The sequence below is a fragment of the Gorilla gorilla genome, chromosome X (genome assembly GCF_029281585.2).
Source record: "Gorilla gorilla gorilla isolate KB3781 chromosome X, NHGRI_mGorGor1-v2.1_pri, whole genome shotgun sequence".
Classification (NCBI taxonomy): domain Eukaryota; kingdom Metazoa; phylum Chordata; class Mammalia; order Primates; family Hominidae; genus Gorilla; species Gorilla gorilla.
This window is the reverse complement of record NC_073247.2, coordinates 160,091,231-160,102,107: the sequence shown is the minus strand read 5'-3', so window position 1 is coordinate 160,102,107 and position 10,877 is coordinate 160,091,231. Positions and strand designations below refer to the sequence as shown.

The 10,877-nt window shown below is 39.2% G+C and overlaps 1 pseudogene; it reads right to left on the bottom strand.

The window, feature by feature from the left end:
* Positions 1 to 984: 984 nt before the first annotated feature.
* Positions 985 to 1,723, bottom strand: LOC101146432 (ribosomal protein uL30-like; annotated as a pseudogene).
* Positions 1,724 to 10,877: the final 9,154 nt, after the last annotated feature.

Below are 10,877 nucleotides of genomic sequence, written 5' to 3'. Positions count from 1 at the left end.
GTGGACCTAATCACAGAAATTAAACAGGGGAGAAAATGAAATGATCCAAATCCAATCTTTGAGCAGTGCAAGAAAAAAAGAAACTTTCTGAATTAGAAGTCATCTTCTTCTAGAGGCTTAACAGTTTCAGATGGATTTCTCCAGTTATCTATCTAAGAGAGATCAGTCTGTATCCAGTTTCTCCTTCTGTCACAAAACACAACAGTTTCTTTTTGAGATCAAAATGATGTTGCCTTATATTAGAAAGTGATTGTAGTTATTAAGGTGTTTTGAAAGTCTTTTGTTTACTGACTATGACCATTTTGGAAGATGATTTATCTGTTAGATTGACTTTTGAGAAAAGAACTGGAATACCTGGTTATACAAACATGAAAGTCCCCTAAAATTATATCCCACAGGTCTACTGCTCTAGATTCTTCATTGTGAATACACTCAAATCTCACTAATTAGGCTAGTAAAGAGAAAAGTCAATATAGCAGAAAGTATTTCTCTTTCTTTCTTCTTTTTTTTCAGAGACAAGTAAATATTTGTTTTTGTGCCTTACTTCCTATGTGTATTTCAAGTCTTTTTCAAAACAAGGCCCCAGGAATCTCCAGATTCAATTATGTCCCTGGGCTTGGTCGACTGCTGCAGGAGTCTTAGGAAGCCTTATACAAATGCTAGAGCTACTCATTTACCAACATTAAACCTGGGATAGCAGATGCAACAAAGCAGGACTCCTTCCCCCATGGAATGTGCTGATTTCAGATGAGGCGGCAGCCACAATGTAGAAAACACTGGGAATTTTTCCTTGGAACTGGGCTGTGATGAGAGGTGCTTGCCATGAACATAAGCTACTGTCTTTTCTTTGATCCTTCCTTTCCAGTTTTTGAAGACAAAGCAGGAAATAATCTTCTCTGAAGATACTTGATAAAAATTCCCAAAAAACAAAAACACATGCTTCCACTTCATTGATAAAAATTTACTGCAGTTTGGCACCTGGGTCTAGTTCAGCTGGCAGATGAGCTAATTGATGCATTCACCCTGATAGCCAGGTGTGCCCATCTCCTTGAGGAAGCCCACTCTATTTTTGGTAGCATGATGGGCCACTGAGAGGTGGAAAGGGCACAAGAACCATAAGATCTCCTGGAAATGCTTCCCTGGGAAGGCAATTTCATAAATGAGGTCTTCCAAGAAAATGACACCAATCTTCCCCAGGTGCTCCTCAATCACTGTGTTGTCTGTCAGAGGGATGGTCTTATTCTTGACCTTGGATTGTCTATGTTTCAAAATGAGTTCCCAGACAGACTTCAGATTTGGAAATCCCCAGGTCACATAACGTTCCACTATACGCAGCATTTTTAGGTTCTGGGGGGTGACTTTTACAAAGACACCACTAAAAATTTTCTTTAGGTGAAGTCTTGCAATGGTCGGCACCAGTAAACTCACGCCATCAGTCCTTTCGATGCATACAACAAAGGCCAAGGAATGTTTATCTGGCAATTCCAAGTCATGAGGTTTCACTTCTAGTTGTCTGAGATGCACCTTGTCACATTTCTGTGACATGACAATCATGTAGGAATGATTCCAGTTGCTTAAACCTGAGCCCTTTTCCTTTCCTCTGCTCCTTCTTTGCCAAAAGTGCCTGCTTTGCCTGGGTGGCTTTGAGGGCTTGATAAACCTTCCTCTTTTTCAGGAGATTTTCTGGAATCAAAGGGATTTTTCTTTGCTCTTGCTCTGCCATCTTTCTAGCGTTGCAGCTACTTGCAGAAAGTATTTCTTAAGAGCTGGGCTTCATAAGCTATATAGAGGAGGTAGAGAATAGTGGCTAAAAACATGGTGTTTGAAATTGGCTGATATGGATGCAAATCCCAACTTGCTTTCTTAATGTTTGTGTAACACTATGTAAGTCCCTCACCTATGAAGTGGGGATACTAATAATGCCTGCAGGATTAAGTGAGAAAAATGTAAACAGTGCTAACCAAAGTACCTAGCACTTAGTGAGTTCTCTGTAAGATTTAATAATTGTTATAGTAGCTGTTAGTAAGGCTGTATCGCTGCCTTTCCCATGCTCACTTCCTGGTCAGCAGTCTGTCTCATCTATGGATTCTTCCACCATCCATGTCCTTTGGAGGCTCATTTGACTGTCCCCTTCTCTAGGCAACTGCCCTTTTCTTCCTCTTCACTATTCACACTGGGCTTGGACCCACAGCTGGCCTTGCACTTGCTTCTTTAGATACTCTCAGTGGCCACCACCCTCTGCCTAGCTCATGCTGATCTTGCTGGTAAGTGACCTTCGGTCTAATTCTAATTTCCCTCTAGACCTCCACCAAACTTCCCTAACCACATCTCTAACCAAGGCCTTTAACCTGAGGAAGATGAAGGAACATGCATGAACAGAAGCAGAAGGAGGGTCTAGTACAAGTCTTCCCAAAGTGTATTCTGCAGAATGCTAATGCTGCAAGTTCTTATACAAGAAAAGATAGCTTTTTTTCTGGTAAAATAATTTTGGAAAATTTTGCATACTATTTGTTCCTGCAGATTCGCAGTGCACCTTAGTATTTAGTGACTTGGACAAACAGTGGCACAGAAAATTAACTCTTTTAGCTCAAAGACATTTTTGGAAATACCAGCATAGCTCACGTTCCATGCCCGTTGTAGTCACTTAGCAGCTACTATAGCAAACATTGGCAGTCCCTGTGGCAAGTAGAAAAGAGAACTCTGGAGGGTAAGATATTGACAATTAATTGCTCTTCCCAGAAGTGGTACATGTTACTGCCACCAACCACTCATTGTTTTCAGTCATCTGGCTCCACAAAACCATAAAGAAGCCAGGAAATGCCATCTTAGCATCTGTATAGGAGGAGGAGAAGTAGAAACATGTGGTGAACAGTATTAATGACTGCTACATTGAACCTCAATATTCATATCTGTAAAATGGGAGAAAAATAGCCTTTTATGAAGATTAAGTGAAATACAAAAATAAAATTTTTTATAAAGTGAGAAGTGCTATGCACAGGTAAAGGATCATTACCCAGTTAATTCATGGGATTTCTGCTTTGTGAGATCAGGATCAGAACATGAGCCACAAATGAACTGCATGGAACTGTGGGTAGCTGGGATGGTGACAAGTATAACAGGACAAAGAAGGATGGGGACCTAATAAGACAAAGTTATGGATAATGGCCAAACAAATTGCAGTGATAAGAATTATCTTTTAAAAAAATGAAGAAGAAATTTTCTAGACAAAATAACCTTCTGTCCACCGTGTCCAAAAGATCACATATTGAAAATGAGTATATCTGAGTTAATGATGTTTTTCCATAATTGCTCATTGAATTAAACCACAAAGGAAATCCTGTTTTTATTCAGAAATATGATCTTCATAGACAATTTATCCTCAGGCAGACTCTAGATGCTGTTTTCATTTGCAAAAGTATATTAGCTGTCATCTATCCTTCTTTTTTTCCCCACATAGAAATTATACAACAAAAGCTTTTCAAGAGGGAATACATTTGTACCACCTAATTCTTAACACTTTAGAGCAGATTTCAATAGTCTGGATTCAGGAAATGCTATGGTCCAATTCCATTTGTCATCATTTATTCCTCCCCTAACAAACATGATCTGCATCTACTTGAAAATGACATGTATTTAAGTTGTAATTCATACTAAAAGTACCAATTGTGGTATATTATAGATGCATCAGAAGCAAGCAAAATAGATTTTCACTAGAAATTTGGAAAATCCTGCTTATAATCATGTTCTTTGTATTAACATGTCTACATCAAGTTTTTTGTTTGTTTAATGATGCCTTAAATTTTCTAATTGAAAAGGATACTCCTGATGTCTTTGGGCCATTAGGGGGCTATCAGATGCCTACATGTACAGTATCACCGAGTGTAAATCTAGAAGGCCCTTAGCCACGCTCATTAACAATCATAGGCCAGGGCCCCAAACAATTTTAAGGACAGTGGGCCTGGGGTGGGAATGGGTATAACAAGGTGGGGGAGAAACAAAGATGGAAAGGACACGAGTAAAGTCTAGCAAGTTCTCACTTAACATTTTCAATAGGTTCTTGGAAATTGACTTCAAGTGAAATGATGTATAACAAAACAAATTTTTAAAATCAACATTATCAGAAAATGGTGTTGAAGGAAATTATGTTACTTGAAAATCTGCTGTGTGTCATTTCACTTAAAGTTAGTTTCCAAGAACTGATCAATGATGTTAAGTGAGGACTTACTGTTGTGAGTCTTAGGGAAGGCTTAGTGTCAATAGCAGTATAAAGCTTCCCAACTCAAGATGTGAAAAGTGACAAACAAGCACTATATATGAACATCAAGGGAGACCTCATGGAGTAGTTTGTAGATAGTTGTTTCTAAGTACCAAACTCCACAGTAGCACAAGTTGTCTAGTAGCAAGGTTATGGGTACCATGAAGGTTAGTGACCACAAATTTAGTCCCCCAAAAAGTTGGAATGCAATTATGTCTCAGTATAAAGTTCAAGAATATCCACAGGAAAATAAAAATATACAATATCCTACAAGCTAAAAAGAAAAAAAAAGTCTGGCATCCCATCAAAAATTATCAGACATCCAAAGAAGAAGAAAAATACCACCTATAATAAAGAGAAACTTCAATCAATTAAAACTGACCCAGAATTAACACAGATGATAGAACTAGTAGGTAAAAATATTAAAAATATATTCCATATGCTCAAGAAGCCAGAGGAAAGACTGAACATAGTAAAGATGGAAAATGCAAAAAGATTCAAATTGAAATTCAATAGATGAAAATGATGATGACTAAAATAAAATGTAACCTGGATTTTGGATTAACAGCAGATTAGGCATTGCATGAGAAAAAATTAATAAATTTGTTAGATATATAAATAGGAAGTGTCCAAAATGAAACCCAGAGACAAAGGAATTAAAAATAAACAAATAAAATAAGCAGTGTCAGTGAGCTGTGGGACAACTTCAAGTGCCCTAATACATACGGAACTGAAGCCCCCAAAAAAAGAAGAAAGAGAGGGAGGAAAAACTATTTGATAAATTAATAGCCAATTAATTTTCAATTTTGATAAAATGTGTAAACCCACAGATCAAAGAAAGAGGCTATTTATCATCCAGGTGAGAGTAAACTGTGGTTTAAATTGGGGTAGTTAGCAGCGGAGTTGGTTAGAAATGGTCAGATTCTACACATAACTTGGAGGGTAAAGCCCATAAGATTTCCTAATGGTTTGGATGTGGAGTGTGAAAGGCTTCAAGGATCACTCCAAGACATTTGGCTAGAGAAAATGGAAGGCTGAAATATGACAAATGATTTTCACTTGAAAGGGACCCAGTCAGAATAGGAACCATCGGCTCAGACCCAAGCCAACAATTTCTCAACTTTATTATTTAGAAATTTGTTGTGTTAGTTTTTACTAACAGCCTTTGGTATCCAGAGCAACAATAAATAATTAAGATGAAAATTACTCATGTTGTCCTTCCAGGGTTCTTGAATGGGAATCTCTAGGACCTCTTCATGTAACCAGTTCCCAGCCTACTTTTAGACAGCATGGATTCTCATCAGAGATAGAGTTATCTAAGCGTCCGAATGTTTTGGTTTGCCCTTTCATATTTATAACTCCTTTCTTAGAAACAGAGAGAACAAAATGTTGTGTACATTTCAACTGACAGCAGCTTACCAGAATGGCAGTGTCCAGGGTTTCTTTTACTTGTCCCCATGGGCTGTGGCAGAATGGTTTCCTAACATTATTTACAGCCCTGGAACATTTTATACTTTCAGGTCTTGCCTGAATGTATCCAGGAACTCATGTGTCACCTGTGAGACAAGCAGGAACTGAGAAATGGCAGGGGTGATTTCTTTTTCAGATGAATTAACTTCATAAATAGGGTTCAGGTATGACAGAGAGTAGAAAAATTAAGAATCAGGATATGTAATCAGCAATATACTTATAAAAGGATAACATGATGGCTATATTTTTATCATTAAAAGAAAGTAAGAAAAATAGTAACACTGATTTTTTTCACTAATTAAATGAAAAGCAACTTCTAGCAGAAAAAGGCATAAATTTGCTATTTATAAACCTCCCTACTCCATTGGATTCAGAGCCCGTGCTTTGGGAAGTCTTCCGGAAATTCAGTATTAAACCCCCAGAAGGGTGAGGTTCCAGAGAACTGTTTAGGGCATTCTACTTTATACCTCACATGGATTGAACTGTGGTGAGAGGCCAGCATAGCTGAGTCTCACAAACATGAATATAAGATATTTTTTGATTCAAGAAATTTCCTGAAGTCCCGTAAGGCACTGTGCCAGAAGCTGTACATGTGTTCAGGAGAAGGATGGGGAAGGGAATAAAGGGATTTTGAAAGACAGAGAAAAGATTGATCAGAATTCTCACCTTACAGAGACTGACAGGCTTATGGAGAAGATAGGCATACAACTATATTATAGGACAAACTGATTTGTCCCTGAGGATCCTCATAGGATATAGTCATGGTCTCCCAGGGTGTTTCAGCTCACTGAACATTTGCTCAGAAGTCTATAAGTCAGGCTTCACATTTTGACTTTTTTGAATGGGCAACGGGCACCAGAGGTCTATCTTTGCCTGGACATTTCCACTGCCTGACCTTGTCAGAATTGCCCAAATTGGCTCTGTGGAGGCCAGTTAACCATGTAACCAAGAAGAGGCTAGTTAGAAAACAGACATGGATCGACTGCTTTAAGTGAAGGAAATCATGTGGACTCCCACCAAAACCAAAATGCAGACTGAAGTAAAACTTTTCTTAGGTCTGAAAAAGTTTCATAACCATCCTCGGAGTCTCTCATTTTCATGCTCTGTTTGCATGCTTCACGGCTTTCTAGTTCTACTAAAAGCAGAAGTGCCACAATATTTTAATGAAGTTTATTCTAATGGCACTGAAAGGCCAGGTGTTAACAGTCAACAACATGTCAGGAAGAGGATGCAGACTTTCCTAAGAGACTGGAGCCTTCCTTTGAGGAGCAGCCATGTGATTGGGCTATGGCCTTCAGTTTGCCATTCTTTACACTATGCTTTGGATCTATGGGGCAGACCCATCCAAGGTCTAAAGCACTGTTAATAAGGACACATTGATTTTCAGTTTGTAAATCAGGAAAACTAAAATGTGCAGATATGGTCTGTTCCTAGCAGAGCCAAAAGCAACAACACTCTTAGTCCCTCATTGATTAACAACATAGGGGAGCTTGTTTTTTAAGGGCAGGCCACTATTACTTTACCTGATCTCCTATGGAAGCTGTTGTGTTCACTCATTAAACGATCACATATTTATCCAAAATTAATTTGAGAATAGGGTTGTTAGGTCAGGAGCCACAATTGTTCTGTAAAACCACCGGAATTCTATCCCAATTGTTAATTATTATTAATAATTAACTTCATCCTCCCAGCCTCAGATAGAAAGTTGAGGATATAAGAAAGGATATAAGGAAGTTATTGGCGGGTTACCTCAAAGTTGGGAAATTTAACTTTTAGCTTATATTTATCAGCGGTGAGCAGTGGGAACAGAAGTGAGGGATGAAGTTTCCAGAGGAGAAAGAGTTTGGCACGTTCAGGGAACCACAAGCATCACACTCTGGCTGGGCCACATTGTAGGGGGTGGGCGGGGGGCAGTGCTGCTGGACAGCAGCTGAGGCAGAAGATATACATCAGACCCAGATCACAAAGGGCCTCATAGCCCACATGAGACATAATGGACTTTTCCCAAGAGCAGAGGGAGCACTGGCAGGTTTTAAATAGCAGATAGAAGAGTTGCGAGTTGCACGGTGGTGGTTTTTGTTGTTGTTGTTTTTGCTGTGGTAAGGGGGATGGCTTGCAGGTGGCATGGCTAAAGCCAGGAAGGTCAGGTTGTAACAGTGTAGGGCAATTATGATGGAAGCCTGAACAGGCACATCGAGTGTGGGGATGTGTTCATTCACCTAACAGATATCACTTGTCCATCATACACCAGGCACTGGTCTTGATCCTGGGCAACACTGGTACACAAGGGAGAAAGTGTCACTATGTGCATTCTGGTGGGGGAGGAGAGAACTAGATGATTATGCCTTTTCCTAGACTTTTTTCCTATGCCTTGGGTTTGAGACTTGTGTGCAATATAACGTTTCCCACTGGGGTGTTAGCGATTTGAGAGTAGCAGCCACACCTCATTTATTTTGACAGCCCTTGGTACTAGCTAGAATACTTGCATGAACTTAGTATGTGCTCACTATGTGTTAGCTGTGAGATTGCACATCATGCGATTATGAGAATTAATGAAATTATCTCCATAATAGACCAGAAAATAAGTTCTTTATAAAAAGCACTGTGCAAACCCAAGTCATTTTTGTATTGTTCCTCCATTCTAACCTTACAGAGTTCAATAATTCATATAGAAAAAGGGGAATTTTAATCCTCTATAAATCTTTTTCTGTTAAAAGTGCTCAAAGCAGCCTGTTCTTCCCTCTTTTATTGCTTGTCAGTATTGTAATTTTACTTTCATTTGTATTTATTTGAGTAACAATTCTTTTCCCCTCAAAGACTTTGCGTTCCTTTGAAACACGGATAATATCTGGTTTTGTTCAACATTTCATTCCCAGCAGCCAACATGGAGCCTAGCACATACTCAATAAATATTTACAAAATGAATAAATAAACAAATAGATGGATGAAGCGTTGTAGGAATGAGCAATTAATTTCAACTGAAGAAGATGTGCAGAAACTTCCTGGGCATTTGAGCTGGGCCTTGAAGAGGAGGAAGTTCTTCCAAAGTGCGGTGGTGGTATAGGTGGGAGGAGGGGCGGGGACCTTCTTGGAAGAAAGACAAGCACAGGCAAAGGTCCCCAAGGGCAAAACTACACCGGAGGTTCAGGAAACAGTGAGTGGTTTGCTGTGGATGGCACACAGGATGTGTGCAGGCTGGTGGTGGACAATGAAACTGGAGAATTGGAGACCAAGTGGTTGGAGGGACATGAAAGAAACAATAGCAACTTTCATTTACGGACAGCATAGTAGGGAGGCTCTCAACATGCATAATCTCTTGTCCTCACAATACCCTGTAATAATGATTCTGTAAGTGTAGTCAAGTGCCCAGTAACATCAGCATCACCTGGGAACTTGTTAGAAATGCAGATTCTTAAGTCCATCCCAGACCTAAAGAATCAGAAGCTCTGGGGGTGGGTCTCAGCACTTTGTGTTTTAACAAGCTCTCCAGGTGATTCTAATACATACTAAATAGTGAGAACCACTGCCCTGTAAGGTGAGAATTATTGTCTATATTTTACAGGTATAGAAACTAAACTCAGAGGTGCAGTAACTTGCTTAAGGTCATATAGATAGTTAATTTTCAAGTTGTTTATCTAACCCCAAAACCCCTGAGTTTCTTCCAAAATCACGCTGCCTTGCTCCTGGCAGGGAATATTTTTCTGAAGACATTGGTGAGTCATGCAACACTTTTAATGAGGGAAATAACTCGATCCCATTTTTATCTTTATAAATATCATTGTGGCAATATAAAGGGAGTACTGGAGGAGAGCTCTCAGGTGAGGAAATCAGTTAGGAGGCTGACAATATAGACCAGGCACAAGTTGATGAAAACCAAATGATCACCATTTCATATCTGAGAAAACTGAGGCACAGTATAATTTTGTTGCCCCTTCTATTCTTAAATAGTTGAAGGAAAGTGTCTCCTGAAACAAATCAGAAATGGTTATTCTGAATTATGTGTTATATATCTCCAGTGTTAAAACTTACAAAACCTTTGCCAAGGTGGGGGAGGATTGAAGTTCTTGACAAGAAGAGAGAAACCTCTGAGTATTCCTGACAACAAGAAGAGAGAATCCTCTGAGGTCACGCAGGAAACAAATATGTGAATACATCTTGCATCTAATCTGAGGGCATGGTGCACACAAAGCCTACCTGGTGGACTCAGGTTTTCACCTCACCTGACCTCTAAATGCTGGTGCTCTTCAGTCTGGTACCTGCTTTTCTCATCTCTCTCCTTTTGATTTGAACCTCAAGTGTATTGGGTTTTATTAGTTCTCAAATCATGGCCCTTTAATTGGACTGCACAAGGCCCTTCTCTTGTTTTATTTATATATCTGTTCCCTCTCATCGACAACTCCCAATCCCATTTCCCTTTGGCCTCATGGATAACCATTCTCATATAATCAATGTATATCCTTTTGTTTGTAACTGTTCTTATGAAACAGAGAGTCATTTCGTGTGCATGTTTTTCTCCAGTTTCACTGAGGTATAATTGCCAAATAAAAAATTATATATATTTACAGTGTATAACATATTTGGTATATGTATACATTGTGAAATGATTACCACAATCAAGTTGATTAGCATATCCATCATTTCACATAGTTACCTGTATGCATATATTTTACCTTACATAAATGGCATTGCATAATATGTGGCAGGCTTTTTTTTTACTGAGCACTAGTTAGATCCCTTTGGTCCACTACTGAGCATTGCATAGTACTCACGCCACATCCTGCCCATCCTCTCCTTCAGTTGGAGATGCACAAATGATCTCCAACTCACCACCACTTTTTGATTGTCAAAATTTCCATGAACATCCTTGCTTATGTCCCCCATTTGGCCCATGTGAATATTCCTTTGAGCTACAATCCCAGGAACTGGATTACGAGGTCATGGAGTGGGTGTTTAATTTGGCTGAGTACTACCAGGTTGCCCACTAGAATGGCTGCTCCAGTCTCCACTTGCCAACAACAGTACATGAGGGCTCCTTGATGCCACATCCCCACCAAAATTTGGCATTTTTCACTTTTCTGAGTCTTCTTGTCCATCGGATGATCTCATTCTTGTTTTAATTTATATTTCCTAGTTAACTAGTGAGTTTGAGTGT